Genomic DNA, 18702 nt, shown 5'->3' on the forward strand with positions numbered 1-18702 from the left:
AAATGTTATTGGACGAAAAATCTTATTGGATTTTTCAGGAATTTTTAGAAATTTTCTGGGAATTTTTCGGAGCTTGTACGTCGAGTTTTGAGGGGACGAACTGACGGGTTCAAATAAAGCCTGTTTGGGAAACCCATTTAATTAAGTGAGAAAATGATTTATTTATAAAATCAATTTTCTTTTCTCCCCCAAATTCGTTGATTCCCGACCCCATCTTCCCCGATCTCCTCTTCCTCGACCTCACGCCGAAACCCGAAACTCCCTTCCCTCTCCGGCGATTTCTCGCCTCACCGACACCAAGCTCACGATCGCCGACCATCTTCCTTCGGGTAGGGCTAGGGCAAAGACTCCATTGGCTCCTCTTGCGATCCTTTTCCTTTCTCTCTTTCTCACGAACGCCCGATGCCAACGAAGAACGACTTCTTCCACGGCGATCGCGTCCTCGTCGAGTCACCGGAGAGAATGGCGTTGGTTTTCGGGGGTTACCGATCATCTCCCACTGAGAGGTTGTCTTCTCGGCGGTTTCTTGCTCGCGGTCGGCAGCAGCCTAGCGTCTAGGGCACAGCCGGGGGAGTTTGATTCGCATCACCAGCCGATCAATCGTCTCCTCCTCAATTTGTTCCTTAGGATTGATCTGTAGCTCCACACCCGCTGGATTGGATCGGGCGACATCATCAGAGGCGACCTATCAAGGTATGCTTCGTCCAAAATTTATGGATTCAAGGATCCGGTACTATAGGTCTCAATTCTTGATATTCCTCTTGTTTTGAACTAGGGGAAAGTACCGAATCATCTTAGTGACAGATCTTCCTTGAGTGGATTTTGATCTTCTTCTCTGTTCGTGGGCAAGAACAGATCATTTGCCCTAGCCTTGATCTTGGAGGTAAGTGTTTAGTTTTGGTTGTGGATTCGAGCTTGTGATCTTCTTGGTTTGATTTGGGGTTGGTAGGTGATGAAAGTGTGGGCAGCAGTAAGCATCATACCCATGATTTCTAGCAGTGGTTGCTTCAGTTTTGGTTCTTTGGTAACTCTCGGGTGAAGAGGTAAGGTGCATAGTTGTGCTGGAAATTAGTTAGTGATGTGTTGTTTTGTGGAATTCTAATCCCTTCTTCTTGATCCGGGTGATGAACAACAGCTTGATTTGGGATCAATTGAGCTGTTAGGAGGATTATGGTGGGAGCTGTGAGTGTTGATCAGCTACAACCTTCCAAGGTAAGTGATGTATCAATGAGGTATTTCTGATTGGTTTAATAGAATATTGCTAAATTAGGGTTGTAATTTTATGTAAGGGTTACTTCTTTTGGGCATGTGAAATGTGAAGGAGGGTTTTAAATATGATGAGATTGATTATCAGATTTGATGGTTAGAGGTGGGTCATGAGGATGATTATGCATGTTTGTTGTATGATGTGTGGTGGATAATAATGGGATGTAATGGATGGATAATTTTCTGAATTAGAGTAGTGTCCATCTTGGAGTTTGTATTATGTTATGGTTTGATTAATTAGGGGTTGGTTGCATTTGATGAGTTCATGATTGTTATTAAGGATCATTGGATTATGTTTGGATTTAGGAAGAGTTAAATTTAAGGATGTGCCTATGATTTACTTTGGGTTGGATCATTAGGTGGAAACTAAACAGGGTTACCTAATCGACGTAGGATTAGGTATTGGGTTTAGTTTGTTGTTGATTATGTGATTAGCTAAACATTATATATATACCGTGTGATCGCAGGACTTGGGTTCGGGACGAGCGTCTCGACGCGGGATTACTTGGCACGATCTACATTTTAAGGCGGGTATTTCTTCCTTGACCTCTATGTAGATTTTCTTGTACTTAGTGCATGGTTATTATTGGATGAATTAGGCTGCTTTATCTTATATCATGATCGGTTGTTATTTTCCTGCATGATACTTATGCTTGACCCTTGTGATGATCTATTTAATTCATATACAGTCTCCACTCTTGATATCTACTCTGTTGTGATTTCACGTGTAGAGTATGTCTTGTAGGGATTGTTGGGTTGTTGGTATTACCATGCTGATTGGGTATATGATGTGGATTGTACATAGGTGGGTATGTGTTATAGGAGTTATCTTGTTGATCGTGCATTTACATGTGGCGTGTATATCCGTATTTGTTATGTACTTTTGGAGGAGTGTGTTGATTGCACGTCTGTGGTTTATACACGTGTCCGATGTGTTTTTATTGGAGGATACATGTTGATTGTATATGTGGGGTTGTCCATGTATGTCTGATATGTTCATTGGGGATTATTGGTTGATTATACATGTGTAGTTGTATACATATGTTTGGTGGGATATGTGGAGGTATCATGACGATTATACTCATGTTGGAGGTATTTATGAGGTTTGGGGTTGTTGCATGGATGATGATTATATATATATATCATGTTCATCATTCATTCATCCGATGACCATTGTCTCCCTTGTGGTGAGAGAGTCGTCATTGGTTGTTGTCGTGCCACTTTCGGCCACTCATGGGTAGTGGTAGCTAGAGCGATTGCCGCTCGTCTGTCGTGCCACCCGGTCACGAGGTTTAGTGAGATCCGGCGTTGTACAGGCAGGGACCACCATGTATGTAGCTAGATAGCTACTTGCGGACTGTCGCCTCGACCACTATATAGTGGGTTGGAGGGTAGTACATCGTCACGGACCAAGCCTCTCGGCCATACAGGGGTCGTGGTGTTGGGAGAGGTGGCGGGGTGACCATGGAGCATGTATGCATATTTGCATTTGATTGCGGTGCATCTGCATTTGCATACATGCCTAGTAGTTACTAGTTGCATGTGATTATCGTTGTTGCACTTGTTTGAGATATGATTGTTGCACTTGGTTGCCATCTGCGTACATGTCATTTATTTTACATGTATATGCGATTGCTTTATATTTGCACAGTGTCACGGGTATATCTGTTGCAGATCCGGTGAGTTCTTGATCGTTGTACCATGTCGATTCAGTTGGGTATGTATACATCATTATGTTAGTTGTGGTTTATATAGTTTATATGTCAGGTTATTATATCGGTATGTTTAGTTGCATTGATTATGATAGTATGATCATGTTCTTATTCCCTACAGGCTGTATACTTGTGATCTCCATGTTTTGTTTATGTATAGTCCATGCACTATCTTTTCTATTACCCGCTGAGTTACCTATACTCACCACCGCATGTATACATTTATGTTTTCAGGTAGCCTGTAGATGGTTGGTGTCGCTCGGAGTATCCTGTCTGCCGGGTCCTACGTCACATCCGACGATCGTTTCGGGTTTTGGTATATCTTTATTTGTATTCGATATGTGTTGTATTTGGTGTGTTGTTGTATTTGTTGTTATGGTTGTTGTATAAAGCCTAGCCGGCTAGCAGTGTGTTGATTGTGTTGTATTGGGCTTTCCGTTTTCGTTTTTCCGCTGTGTTGGTTTTAGTACAGCCGTGTGGGCTGTTTTATATATAACTGCGTGGTTGTGATTGTTTCATTCCAGCCGTGTGGGCTGTTATTATAACTGCGTGGTTGTGTATATAAATATTCCAGCCGCGTGTGGCTGATGTATTTTGCTTGTAGTGATGCTTCATATTGTCACTGGTACAGGGGAGACTCTGTCGGATTTTTGTCTGGCAGGGACTTCTTTGGGGCGTGACATTAAATGTCTAATGATCCCTTTCTCATTACATATTATCTTGAACTGATTAGACAAATATTCACCTCCACGGTTAGTGCGCAAGGTTTTAACCTTACGTTCTAATTGATTCTCAATTTCGTTCAAGTAATGATTGAAGCAATTTAATGCTTCAGATTTTTGAGAAATCAAATACACATGACCAAAACGTGTGAAGTCATTAATAAATGTAATGAAATAAGAACTTCATTTCTAGCCTTCACATTCATTAGGCCACAAATATCCGAATGAATTAATTGCAATGGTGATTCAACCCTAATAGCCTTACTAAATGATTTCCTAGTTGTTTTCCCAGCAAGATAATGCTCAAATATAGACAAGGTAATTTTAGCATATGCACCTAAAGGCCCCTCTTTAGGTAATCTATTTATTCGTTCTTGTCCTATATGTCCTAGTCTAGTATGTCAAACTTCATTAGTAATATCAGCATCACTAGTAAGAGCAATATTTGAAAAATATGCACCATTTCCATAATTATTATTTGGTTTTACATCAAGAACCATAAAACTATTTGTTACACAACCATTCCGAATTAACACAGAGTTAATGCGATGTTCCGCACAATGACTATAAAACTTTATACATTAATCTAAATCAAGAAGACTAGTAATAGAAATCAGATTTCGTCAAATCTGAGGAGCATATAGGACATTATGTAAAAAAAAGAGTACATCTACCACGGGATTGAGTTTGCAAGTGCTAATGCCTTTGACTTCAATCTTTATATTATTTCCCACATATATCCATTTGTTATCAGCTAGTACCTGACGGTACTCCACGTATGTAGCTTGATCACGAGCTACATGATTTGTTGCTCCTGAATCAGCTAACAACACTAAATTTGTAACATAATGCTCATGGAAAGAAGATAAAGATGGATCTATCTTTTTTAGCTCAGTACAATCCTGAGCAAAATGACCCTTCTTGCCACAGTTGTAGCAACTCAGCTTGCTCTTAGATTTTTGTCCATATTTCTTTTCTTTCTTCTTGATTCGGTCTTGCCCAGCAACAGAACCAATTTCTTTTCTTTTTGCCTTTCCTTTCTTAAACTACCTTTTCTTATTCTTGGAACCAGAACCTTCAGCTACAAAAGCTTGGCCAGAAATTCTTACGGATTCTATTCTCTCTGCCTCCATTTCAACATAGCGTGAGACATCAATGAAAGTCTTGATACTTTCACTATGAGTCAAATTTTGTTTTATCATTTTCTAAGAATCAGGAAGAGAATGGATAACTGCCTAAACATGTTGTTTATCAGTCAACTCATGACCGACAACCTTTAAGTCTCGAATTATATTTGTCATTTCCCTCAGATGCTAGGTCATGACAACATTCTAACATTTTTTATAGCTGTCAAACTTAATTGTCAGCTGACAAAACTTACTGACACTTACTCCATTGTACTTCTCTCTAAAGGTTGCCCAGACAGTATGAGTAGATGGTAATGACTCATACTCAAATATCATGTCATTTACCATTGAACTAATTAATATCCCTTAGCAGTGGAGTCCTTTTTTTCCATACTTCATAAGCATCAAGATCACTTCTATGTTGTGTTATAGAACCATCAGCAAGTTCATCTATAAACTGATTTATAACCTCTAAAATTTCTTGTTTGTCAAGAACATATTGTATTTTAAGTTGCCAGATGATCCTGTCCGAACCAAGAGTCAGTGGACGCTGGGCACGTGGCGCTCTCTGCTGGATCCTCGAGTGCTCCGGCGAACCTGCAACAAAACCGAGCCGGGAGGGGTGTCCCGGCGACGGTCCTCCGACGCTCAAGTCAGGCGAGGAATGACAAAAAGGTGGCCTCAAGATGAAGACGTGCATACCTCCGGTGAAGAAATTGAGGCCTTATATAGACCCCTCGAAGAAACTGGCGCGCCATCAAAGCAATCACTGCGTTTGACCATGCCGGGCATGGAGTGTCGAAGGCCATGCCGGATATGGATCTGTCGGAAAAGGCGTCCACGAGGCCATCACTCTTGTATCAACCTTTCCATGATGTAACGGCAAGATCCTCCATCGTGCGATCTTGTATGCAGCCTAATCATCGACATGCTTCTCCGATATCCCATATCCGAGCCGGCGCATAGGCGCTCGGCCACCTTTGTCCCTCGCCCTTATTTTGTCGGGCGGGTTGCCTTCGGCTCTTTGGCCCTAGTTCGGGCTCTGGTCGGCCCTTGATCCTCCGCCTTGGCGTCGGACACCCAACCCTATGGATGGGTTATCTCTAACTCACTTCGGACCAACCCGGTGATCGGCTCGGCCATTAACCGCTTAGTCGACCCTTCGGTTCTCAAGCTAAGACCCTTGGTGGGTCCCCATTCTTCTTCGGATCACTTGCCTTCCCTTAGTCTAGTCGAAGGAGGCGGTGGTCCGTGCCAGACTATATGTGTCGGGCGGTGATGCCGCTTCCATAATCTTCCTTTTAGCCGTTCGGCCCTTATGCCGGATTCAGCCGCTCGGCTCTTCGCGTCGGATGCCTTGTTGTTCAACGTGGACGTTTGCTTGCTTAAATCTTCTCGAAAATCACGCAAATCCTTCCCATTAAGTCGCAGCATGCGCGGTATGACGCGCATTAATTGCGCCTAGTGGCAAGGCGCCACGTGGCTCTTCTCACGTGGCGGCGATGCTTAGTACGATGGGACGCGATTGCTTTGAAATAGACGGTCGGATGAGGGCCTCGTCTTTCGTGACCTGCATCCGACGGCGGAGGCCAACCAACCTCGGCAGTATAAAGCCTCCGTCTTCTCCCTTCGCCGCATGCTTGCTCGTGCTTCCTCCGTCTGCCTCCCCTGCCGCTGTAGCCTCCGACGATCCAGTCCCAGTTTCCAGCTGAACTTTTCCGCCCGTTTCCTTCTCGGTGAGTCTTCTTTCTTCACTTACTAGGTTTTCCCTGCCCATTTCGCCTCTTTCGCTTCGATTTCTTGCTATCCTCTTGCCCCTCGAGATGGCAAGTTCCTCCGAACCCGCCACCAACGTTCACGGTCCGGTATATGACCATGGAGAGTCGGTTTGATGAGGAGGGTGCTCGGTGCCTTGTTCGGACGTATGGGATTCCCAACAACTATGAAATAATTATAGCCGACCCGACCGACAGTTGGAGCGGTTCTAGCTCAATTAACGGAGCGCCTCATGTTATTAGCTATCCATCAAAGACCTTGGATTCTGCTCAGCAACTATACATCAACTGTGAAGAACTTCTAGCTATTGTTTTCGCTTTGGACAAGTTTCAGTCTTATCCTCTTTGTCCCCAAATTATTACTTCTTCTGAACATGCAGCTCTCAGGTTTCTTTTCAAGAAAATAGATGCAAAGGCTCGATTAATTTTTTGGATGCTCTTACTTCAAGAATTTGTCTTTTATATCCGACTTAGGAGCGGCAAGGAGAACTAGGTGGCGGACCATTTGAGTAGGATTGGCAAGTAAAATGGATACTATACCAATTGTTGATGCATTTCCTGATGAGCATCTTTTCCGGATACTTCTCAAGGGTGTTATATATTTTTGGGTTATCTCCCGTTCGGGCCAATCTTCCCTACCGTATGGGTAAGAGACTCTTTTCTTCCTTCACCTTTTTATCTAACTGATTTTAATTTCTTCTATTGCAGCTGAAGTCATGTGGCGCTCCAAAGCTACCGCTCATCTGAAGGCCGTGGAGATCGGCGCCACCAAAAGGAGCTCACGACGGGGTCTCATCGGCCGCCCGGATCGGGAGAGGCGCAGTCCCCCTGAAGCGATCTTGCTCCATCCGCTTCAGCGGAGGTTGAGGTGGATCTGTTTCCTCGGCTCCTGGGAAATCCCGTCAGGGATCCACCGCTAGAACTTGGTAGCGTCGAAGAGACTCAGTCCTCCGCCACCCCAGAGGGAACCACATGAGTGATCGGCGTAACCGCCCGTCGCCGTCATGATCGGGACTCTGTGACATCGCCTCTGCGCGACCCAGACTCTCCTCCCGGACTCGTCGTTGCCCATCGGTTGGTGAAACTTCCACCATAGAGTCCTGCGGCGGCGGCGGTGAAGAAGCGGCCACCCAACCATCAAGACCACCCTCCGATTCCCATCGGAGGAATATTTCTTGTCCGCCGATCGGCCCTCAAGCCCGTTCACGAAATAACCTTGACGGGCCCGCTTGCTTTTTGAGGACGCGCTGATTCAAGCGGCCCTCATGGCGCCCAAGCGGCTTGGCGACAACAACATGCTGTAGGCCACTCGGTATTCATTTTTCTTCCTGTTCCATGCCACTATTTGATTCCTGATTTCATTATTTCCTTTACATGTTGGGCTGAGCAAATCGCCACTAGCCGTCGGCTAGCCGAGCTGGAGGGTCTCCTGGAAAAACTTCAATTGTCGGGGGTCCGGTCGAGCGGGAGAAACAAACCCTCGAGGCGAGCGGAAGGAGGTGCCGATGCTGGCTGGTGGCACTCGAAGACTTGGTGAAGGCGGGGCGGGGCGTGAAGCGCGCCGGTGGCGGAAGAGACGGCGATTGCTGATCGGATAAAATGAAAGTGAAGTCCGGGCCCTAGATCGGCAATCTAAGAAGCTAGAGGCCGAGCTGAATGCTGAGCGAGAGATCCGTTCGGCGAGGCCACAAAGGCCGAGGTGGACTTGAAGCTGTTCAAGACACCTGCTTCCCGGCACTCGAGAAAAATATAAAGAGGGTGAGCAGTCGCCCTGAGCGCATGAATACCTCCACTCGGAGAGTTCGGCCTAAAATTCGGAGGCAACGTCTCTTCCACTTTCGCCGAAGCGGTCAAGGTCACCGTGACATACTTGAAGAAAGGGGGCCACCTTCCCGAGGGAATGCATATTCCCGCTTCCGACCTGGCGGCCATGATTGATGATATTCCTGACGCCTTCTTCAGCTTTGAAGACCCTGAGTGAGGCGAGTTATTTCGAGTACCTTCTGTATTTCATCCGCTCAGCGGATGTAAAATTTTTGTGCGTGCCGTTCGGCATAATTCTTCTTCTAAAGAAACGTTGCTCCTTTGTTTGTTTTCCTACTCATTGTCCATAATATTCTTCTGTTTGCTTAACGTTGATACTTAGAGTCAGTCCCGCTCTTAAGGGTTCTCCTTCACGCGTCCGATCGGCTTGGCACATTGCATAGGGTCCGAGCGGGGTAGCCTACTCACTTTGCACGTATCCTGCCTGCGTGAAGTCCACAAAGCCGAGTATCGAAGGACCAATTCCCAATCGGGCCTGAATTTTTTAATATTTGTAGTTTCCACGGTCTTACTTTGATATTCGTTCTTCCGCTCGGGATGTTTATAGCCGATCGGCGCGGCTCTCGATTTTTAACGACGGTGCTCGTCGGCACGGGTGTTTATAGCCGATCGGCGCGGCTCTCGATCTTTAACGACGGTGCTCGTCGGCACGGGTGTTTATAGCCGATCGGCGCGGCTCTCGATCTTTAACGACGGTGCTCGTCGGCACGGATGTTTATAGCCGATCGGCGCGGCTCTCGATCTTTAACGACGGTGCTCGTCGGCACGGATGTTTATAGCCGATCGGCGCGGCTCTCGATCTTTAACGACGGTGCTGTCCGCACGGTGTTTATAGCCGATCGGCGCGGCTCTCGATCTTTAGCGGCGGTGCTCGTCGGCACGGATGTTTATAGCCCGTCGGCGCGGCTCTCGATTTTTACGGCGGTGCTCGTCGGCGCGGATGTTTATAGCCGATCGGCGCGGCTCTCGATTTTGAGGCGGTGCTCGTCGGCACGGTGTTTATAGCCGATCGGTAGCGGCTCTCGATCTTTAACGACGGTGCTCGTCGGCGCGGTGTTTATAGCCGATCGGCGGCTCTCGATCTTTACGACGGTGCTCGTCGGCACGGATGTTTATAGCCCGTCGGCGCGGCTCTCGATTTTAACGACGGGGTTGTCGGCACGGTGTTTATAGCCGATCGGCGCGGCTCTCGATCTTTAACGACGGTGCTCGTCGGCACGGGTGTTTATAGCCGATCGGCGCGGCTCTCGATTTTTAACGACGGTGCTCGTCGGCACGGGTGTTTATAGCCGATCGGCGCGGCTCTCGATTTTTAACGACGGTGCTCGTCGGCACGGGTGTTTATAGCCGATCGGCGCGGCTCTCGATTTTTAACGACGATGCTCGTCGGTCTTCCGCTCGGAGGGTTTATAGACGCCGGCTCGTCTCTACGGTTTAACGTCTGGGCTAGACGACCTTCGAGGTTGACTCCTTACCAGGTCAAGCGACCTTGGCCTTCATATCCCGCGCTTGAACAATATTTATGCCCGGCCGAACAGCACGGGTCATTCGCTTGCGAACCTGATCGGCAGGGAGGCTTTCACTATTCGGGTGCTTGGCTCGGATAATCCCTATGCCCCTTTTACCCAAGAACGTACTCCTGGACGAACGGCTCAGGGTCTGCTTCGAGCATTTTGGCTCGGATAATTTATATCCGTCCGAATGGTACGGGGCTTCCGTTTTTAGAGCGTTTGGCGCCAATTCGATCCGTATACCTCCGGCCGAGCGGTTCGGGGCCTTCGTTGTCGAGCACTTGGCTCGGAAAACCATATACCTGGCCGACCGGCTCCGGCCTTAGCTCCAGGCAATAACCTCCCTCTATCATCCTGAGCAGCGCAGGGCTTTGGTTTCCTTCCTGCCACACTAGTATGCAGCCCGGCCGAACTGCTCGGGGTCTTCGATTTCGAATCTCGTTTATTCTATTTCGAACGCTGCTTATATTCTCCCGGCTCGGATATAAACCTCCCGGCCGATCGGCTCGGGGCCTTCGATTTACGATGATAATGCCTTATATTCGCTCTTTTGACTTTTCATCTCTGCATTTCAAGTATTTAGTGAAAATGAAATACGGGGTGATTCTGATGATACACCTTTCACCCTTGCCGGTAAAGTTGGAGGTGGTTCGCTCCACGGCCTATCTGCTGTCCGTCCTCATCCTCCGGATAAGCCCGGGCGGAGCTTTTCGATGATTTTGAAAGGGCCCGCCCATGGAGCTTCAAGCTTGCCGTCGTAGGCCGGCTTGACTTTCTTCGAACAGATCGCCGACTTGGAACGATCACGGGAATTCTGCGGTTGTAGTTTTGCTTCATCCGTGACGGTATGCCATCAGAACGGACGCTTTGCCTCTCCTCTTCTACTAAGTCCAGCTCCATGTTTCTTCGTTCGTTGTCATCATCATAGCTCGGATCTGGTGACTCAGCAGACTTACCGGTATGTGACCTCACGCCATATACCAAATGGAGCGGTGTGACTCCGTCCCTTCTTTTGGCGTCGTTCGGATAGCCCACAAGGCGCTCGGCACTTCATCCGGCCAACTCCCTCCCAAATGGTCGAGCCGGACTCGAAGAATTCGAGGCGACTTGACCGTTGCTCGAGGATAGGCCACGGACGTGAAATGTTGCTCAATGCCGTAGCTTTTGCACCAATCCTCTAACATCTTCCATGTGAACTGCCGCCGTCGGACACTAGTCGGCGAGGATGCCGAACCGACAAATGATGTGTTGCGGATGAATTTTTAACCATCATTCGGTGATCTTTGCCGGTGACTCGGCCTCCACCCACTTGGAGAAATAATCTACGCCACTAGTAAAATTTCCTCTGCCCGGTCGCCATCGGAAATGGACCCACAATATCCATTCCCCATTGATCGAGCGGACATGAGATGGTTGATGCCTTCATCTCCTCTGCGGTCGGTGGGAGAAGTTGTGATACGGCATGAAAGGCATGTAGATCTTGTCCAAGCGGCATCTGTTTGTAAAGTTGGCCAAAAGTATCGGCCAAGAGGATCTTCTTGGCCAATGAGCGCCCGGATGACCCCGCATGATCCTTGATGTACTTCACGGAGGATGTAAGCTGAGTCCTCCGAGCTTACACATTTCAACAAAGGGCGCGAGAAAGCTTTCTTGTAAAGCTGATCTCCGATGAGTGTGAACCGACCGGCTCTTCCTTAGGAGCCGGGCTTCATATTGATGGTGTGGTGTCCGAACGGAGAATTCTATAATAGGTGTCCTCCAGCACTTGGAAATGCGAGGCCTTGCATCCGGTCGACATGTGCCACCAGTGTTCAATTGGTTGCTGAGCGGCCGGCGTTATTGAGCTCGCTAGTTTGGCTAACTCATCGGCGGACTGGTTCTCCGTTCGGGATCTTCTGAATAAGCACCTCTCGGAAAGTAGCTTTGAGTTTTCAAAGGTCTCGGTAGAGTTTGAGCCGAACAGTTGATTTCAAAGGTCTTGGGAAAGTTCTTTGGTGTTGTGAATCGAATAGAGTGTCACCGAGCTCCCACATGCGTCTTTGCAATCCGGCTATGAGGGCCTCATACTAGCTTCATTGTTAGTAGCTTTGTAATCTAGCCGGACGGATAGGTGCATCTTTCTTCATGAGGTGAGAGTAGTAATATTCGATCCCACTTGCCGAGTGGAGGATCCATCCATATATTCTCCACATAGCTTCGGCTCTGGCCTTTGCACTGGTCACAAAATCAGCCAAGGATTGGGCTTTAATCGCGGCGGGGCTGATATTGGATGTCAAATTCACTCAATTCATGCCGTCCACTTGATAAGCCGTCGGGCCCACGGATTCAACGACACTCTTCAAGTGGGTTCGTCCGGACAATAATGGTATGAGCCAAGAAATACGGTCGCAGGCGCCGAGTAGAACTAAAGCAAAGGCCAACTTCTCAAGCCCGTTTAGCGAGATTCAGCATCTTTTAAAATGTGGCTTAGAAAATACACGGCTGTTCTTCGCCGTCCGGCCTTGACCAATGCCGATGCTCGGTTGACGACAGATACATATAAAGTGACTCACCCACGACCGGCTTGGCTAACACTGGTAGAGAATTACGATATGTCTTCCACTCTTCCAATGCTCGGTCACATTCTTCGTCACACTGGAATTTAGTAGACTTGAGCCAGATATTGAAGAATGGCGAGCTCCGGTCGGCGGTTCTGGAGATGAATCTCGATAGAGCGGTTATCCGACCGGTCAACCTTTGCACTTCTCTTGTATTTCTTGGGGGCGGCATGTCTTGCAGTGCTTTAATCTTGCTGGGATTTGCTTCAATTCCCCGCTCGGTCACTATATACCCCAGAAAACGCCCTCCTTTGGCTCCGAACAGGCACTTTTGGGGGTTTAGTTTGACTCCATATTTGCGCAGCGTTCGGAAGGTTTCTTCCATATCCTTGAAAAGATCGGCCGCTCGGACGGATTTGATAAGAATGTCGTCCACATAAACTTCCAGATTCCGCCCGATCTGCTCCTTGAAAACCTTGTTCATCAAGCGTTGATAGGTGGCTCCGGCATTCTTCAATCCGAACGGCATCACATTGTAACAATATGTGCCGTCAGCCGTTACGAAGCTTACTTTTTCTTGGTCTTCTCGGGCGAGCGGTACTTGATGATATCCTTGGTAAGCATCAAGCATGCAAATTAGTTCGCGCCGTGGAGTCCACCAACTGATCTATCCAGGCGGAGGATAAAAATCCTTGGGGCATGCCTTGTTTAAATCTCGAAAGTCGATGACGGACCCTCCACTTGCCGCCCGGCTTGGAGACCAAGACTACGTTGGCCCTTGGGAACTGCACCTCGCGTATGTGGCGGCCTTGAAGTTTTCCACCTCCGGGATAATGGCATTACGCTCGTGAAGTCCCTTTTCTGCCTTGGGTCGGCGTGGTCGGACATGCAATTCATCTGCGCTAGGCTCGGCGAAATTCGGGCAACTCATGTGTCGAAGCGAAGACATCATGATTTCGTTGGAGGCATTGAATCGGCTTCTCCTTCTTTCCCGGATCGAGGCGATAAAAGTCGTGGCCTCCGATCGGGTCGGATGGAACTGGACTCCTTTTCATCATAAATTAAAGCGGGAGGTTTCTCGGTTATGGCGTGTACCTCAATTGAGGCGCCTTCGCGGAACAAGCTTCTGCTCGGATCATCTCTATATAGCACCGCCGAGCTGCTAGCTGATCTCCCTGCACTTCTCCTACTTTGTCCTCCACGGGAACTTTCTTTTGGTGGAAGGTTGAGACAACCGCTCGGAATTCGCCGAGGCCGGTCATCCCAAAATGACGTTGTAGGATGAGGAGAGTCGACCACCACGAAGTTTATTGTCTGGTCCTCTGGCTCTTCTCGGTGGTGGCCGGATTTGTCCGGCCGTGAACTTCGTTGCCGTAAACCCGTAGAGCGGGGTCGTCATGGGCAGCAGCTCGGCTCGATCAATTTGCGGTGATTGAACGCCTTCTTGAATATGATGTTGACCGAGCTCCTGTGTCAACAAATATGCGGTGAATGGTGTAATTTGCTATTACCGCTTTGAGCAGCGCGTCGTCGTGGGGCACTTCAACTCCTTCTAAGTCCCGGGTCGAAAGTGATTCGGCCCACTTGCAGGCTGCGTAAATTGCGTGGATCTGCGGTGACGGACGCCCGCTTTACGGCTCGGTTGGAATCTCCTCCGGTCGGCCCACCAGCAATAACGTTGATCTCGCCGGAAGTATTGCTCCTATTTTCCTCCTCCGGCGGACGGTCGTGACCGTTCTCTGGGCGCCCGGCGATTCTCCGCCTCGGGGATCGGTGCGATCGGGTGTCTGCTGGTGTCGTCCCTCGGTGTGGGTCCGGTCAGCTTCATGAGTCCTACGTCTCCAGCCGATGGGAGGCGACCGTCGTTCGGCTTTCCTGGGAACAGGATTGGACACGAAGGGAAGGCTCCGGCAATCCCTCGTGTTGTGCGTATCCGTCTGGTGGAATTTGCGGAACATAGGGGTCCACCTCTTCTTTGGCTTGGGCCGAGCGGCAGCCACTTCTTGTACGTGCGATCTGGCGTGGGGGGATCGGATTTCTGGGTGGCTGCTGAGCGGTGTGCTGTTTCCGCTCGGCATGAACAGGTGCGCGCTCGGCTGGAGTTTCCTTTTTCCGTGCGGCTTGCGCTTCTTCCACATTTATATATTCGTTGGCCCGATGTAGCATGTGATCATAATCTCGGGGCGGCTTTCGGATGAGCGACCGGAAGAAGTCCCCATCCACAAGGCCTTGTGTGAAGGCATTCATCATCGTCTCCGATGTGGCCGTTGGGATATCCATCGCCACTTGGTTGAATCGCTGAATATAGCCTCGAAGCGATTCTCTCGGCTCTTGCTTGATGGCGAATAAGCTGACACTTGTCTTTTGATAACGCCGACTACTGGCGAAGTGGTGGAGGAAGGCCGTTCGGAATTCCTTGAAGCTCGTGATGGATCCGTCCGGCAACCTCGGAACCGCCGTTGAGCCGATCCCGAGAGGGTGGTAAGAAATACTCTATACTGATGGAGCGTGGCTGTATTATCGAACTTACCCGGATGATCATCCGGGTCCGTTGTTCCATTGTATTCGCCGATCGTCGGAGGCACGTAGTGCTGGGGCGGAGGGTCGTAGGATAACCTCCGAAAATTGGCGATTGATCCGCTCGGGGGAGGAGTCCGCTCGGGGAGCTTTCCCCTTCCTGTCATCCCGCCTCGGCATTTCATCTGAGGAAGATCCTCTATCTCTTCGGGCTGGTATGGCTTCAGGAGTGCGAAATAAGGCCCGATGGAATGCGACGGTGGTTGGAGGTGCTTCCGCTCGGCCACCAGACGCAGATGTTGCTTGTTGCTCCGCCCGCTCGGCGGATGCTTTTTGATTTTGCTCCATGAGTTTGGCGGCCCTCATCTCGACCAGAGCCTCAAGTTCTTCATTGAAAGCGTCACCGTGTGTTGTCGTCGAGCCTCATCCATTGTCTCCGTCCGGATGCAGGAGCGTTCCACAGACGGCGCCAATTTGATCTGTCCGAACGAGTCAATGGGCGCTGGGCACGTGGCGCTCTCTGCTGGATCTCGAGTGCTCGGCGAACACAAAACCGGGCAGGAGGGTGTCCGGCGGTCCTCCGGCCTTCAAGTCGGCGAGGAATGACAAAAGGTGGCCTCAAGATGAAGACGTGCATACCTCCGGTGAAGAAATTGAGGCCTTATAGACCCTCGAAGAAGCACTGGCGCGCAATCAAAGCAATCACGCATTTGACCATGCCGGGCATGGGTGCTCGAGAAGGGCCATGCCAGATATGGATCCGTCGAAAAAGGCGTCCACGAGGCCATCACTCTCTGTATCAACTTTTCCATGATGTGACGGCAAGATCCTCCATCGTCCGATCTTGTGTACGGCCTAATCATCAGACATGCTTCTACCGATATCCCATATCCCGAGCCGAGCGCATAGGCCGCTCGGCCACCTTTTTATCCCCTCGCCCTTATTTTGTCCGGGCGGGTTGCCCGCTCGGCTCTTTGGCCCCTGCCGTTCGGGCTCCCGGTCGGCCCTTCAATCCTCCTGCCTTGGCGTCGGACACCCAACCCCATGGATGGGTTATCTCTAACTCCGCTCGGACCAACCCGGCTGATCGGCTCGGCCATTAACCGCTTAGTCAGCCCTTCATCGGTTCTCAAGCTAAGACCCTTCAGGAAGTGGGTCCCCCATTCTTACTGCCGGATCACCAGATTTTATAGTTATCCCTATATAATTTCTCTCTTTTATTGAGTTATATAAGTTATGATGTTCTTAGTTGCCATAATCTATAATAAATAAACACATTATTTATTATTTTATTGTAATTCATATGCGTGTAATTAATTATTGACTTAGTGTAAATTAGAATTGATTTACATAATCAAGTGATAACTATGTTTCCACTCATCATTTGTATATTCCAATTTAATCAACATTGATCAGTTATATTACACACATCCCATCAAATGAACTAATCATACAATGAACATATTATTAAATGAAATAATCATTCTTTCAAGACTGTTAATACATAACATTCTTTTTTCAAGTGTGTTAACGCATAACTTATTTTTTTATTAAAATAACACTATTTATATAAAACAATAATTTCTATTATATGATTTTATTAATATAAGCTTAATATTGTCCCACATAGTTACAGTGATTGTTGGTTGCTACTCGGAAAACCTAATGGTTCCACTGTACAAAAATTTTGTACAAAGATCTGAATCTTTTCCTAGCTACCATGTGTTCTTTTAAATTAAACTTGGATCGCCTGCGGAACTTAACACGTTTGATCCAAAGTTTAATTTATTTGTTCTTTTAGGTTTTGACTTGGATCTCATGCGGAACTTAACACGTTCGATCCAAATCACCTAAGTTATTAATTCCATTAAATATTAATTTCCATAATTGGTTCCCAGTACTGACGTGGCGAGACACATGACCTTCTTGGATATGGGAACAACCACCACCGACTAGACAAAACCTTTTAAGGAAAGCTAATATTTAATTTCCTAAAATAACTTTATGTTAACCGAAAGGAACAATCAAATCACAAGGAAAAGAAGAAAACATAAGAACACTACATCGAAAAATAAATTCGAAATACTAGAATCGTAAGCCTCTTGTATTTGGTATTATTTTCAAAAATAACTAGTATGATGCGGAAAGGAAAAATTACTAGTTATACCTTTTAGAAAGACCTCTTGATCTTCTACCGTATTCCTCTTCTAACCTCGGACGTTGTGTGGGCAACAATCTTCCGAGATGAGAAACCACCAAGCACCTTCTTCTTCCTTGCAAGTTTCGGCCATCAAAACTTCTCCTAGGATGAAGAGGTTCGGCCACCACCACCATGCTCTAAGGGATGCTAGAAACAAATCTTTCTTTCTCTCCTTCTTCTTCATCTTCTTTAAACTTGATCCGGCCACCATATGAATCTCCACAAGAAGGAAGAGGTTCGGCCATCAAAGAGAAGAGAGGAGGAGAGGATGGCCGGCCACACCAAGGAAGAAAAAGAGGGAGAAAATAAAATAGAGATCACCTCATGAAGGCACCTTTACCCCCTCTTTTATAATCCTTGGTCTTGGCAATTAAGGAAAATTTAATAAAAACTTCCTTAATTCTTTTGTCATTGAAAAGGAAAATTTTATTTAATTAAAATAATTTTTCTTTTCAATTTACAATGGTCGGTCATATTAAAGCTACAAACAAGGAGAGTTTTAATTAATTAAAACTTCCTAATTTGTCTCCAGAAATTTATAAAAAATTTATCCAATAATTTTCATCCCTTCATGATTGGTTAAAAGGAAATTTTATAAATTAAATCTTTCTTTAAACATGTGGATAATTTCCGGAAAGTTATCTCAAAAATTAAAATCTCCTTTCAATCTACAAATAAGGAAAGATATCAAATCTTTTCTTAATCTTTTGTAGAAACTAATAAAAGAGAATTATTAATTTTTTAAACTTTCTTTTAAATCATGAACATGGTTAAAAAGGAAAATTTTTACCAAAATTAAAATCAACCTTTTAATCTACAAATAAGGAAAGAGATTTAGCTCTTCTCTTAATCTTTTGTAGAATCTTATAAAAGGAAAGATTTAAAATTTTAAACTCTCTTTTAAATCATGTTATCCACATAAGAAAAATTTAAAAAATAAAAATCCTTTTATTTTAATTTGGGACGGCCACACCAAGCTTGAACCCAAGCTAGGGCCGACCACCTTGAAGCACCCATGAACCAAACTTTGGCCGGCCCTAGCTTGGTCTCCAAGCTAGCTTGGCCGGCCCCTATGGGATGGGTAAGAAGGTGGGTATAGTACTCTATAATTAAGAGGCTACGATAGGGACCGAGAGGAGGAATTGGTTTTGGTCTCCCGATAAAATTAAGCATCCCGTGTTCGCCCCGAACACACAACTTAATTTTATCAATAATAATTCATTCCACTAGAGAACTATTATTGAACTACCGCACCAATCCCAAATTACATTTTGGGCTCCTTCTTATTATGAGTGTGTTAGTCTCCCTGTGTTTAAGATAACAAATGTCACTAATTAAGTAAGTTACTGACAACTCACTTAACTAATATCTAGCTCCAAGAGTAATACCACTCAACTTCATCGTCATGTCGGACTAAGTCCACCTGCAGGGTTTAACATGACAATCCTTATGAGCTCCTCTTGGGGACATTCTCAACCTAGATCACTAGGACACAGTTTCCTTCTATAATC

General features: G+C 47.0%; 1 long non-coding RNA gene across 1 annotated transcript; it reads left to right on the top strand.

Moving 5' to 3' along the window:
* The first annotated feature begins 215 nt into the window (after positions 1-215).
* On the top strand, positions 216-1787 carry LOC122018550. Its single transcript, XR_006121816.1, has 5 exons — positions 216-693; positions 776-883; positions 950-1043; positions 1136-1212; positions 1734-1787. It is a non-coding gene; the product is annotated as an uncharacterized LOC122018550 (long non-coding RNA).
* Positions 1788-18702: the final 16915 nt, after the last annotated feature.

This window comes from Zingiber officinale, chromosome 9A (assembly GCF_018446385.1).
Source record: "Zingiber officinale cultivar Zhangliang chromosome 9A, Zo_v1.1, whole genome shotgun sequence".
NCBI lineage: Eukaryota > Viridiplantae > Streptophyta > Magnoliopsida > Zingiberales > Zingiberaceae > Zingiber > Zingiber officinale.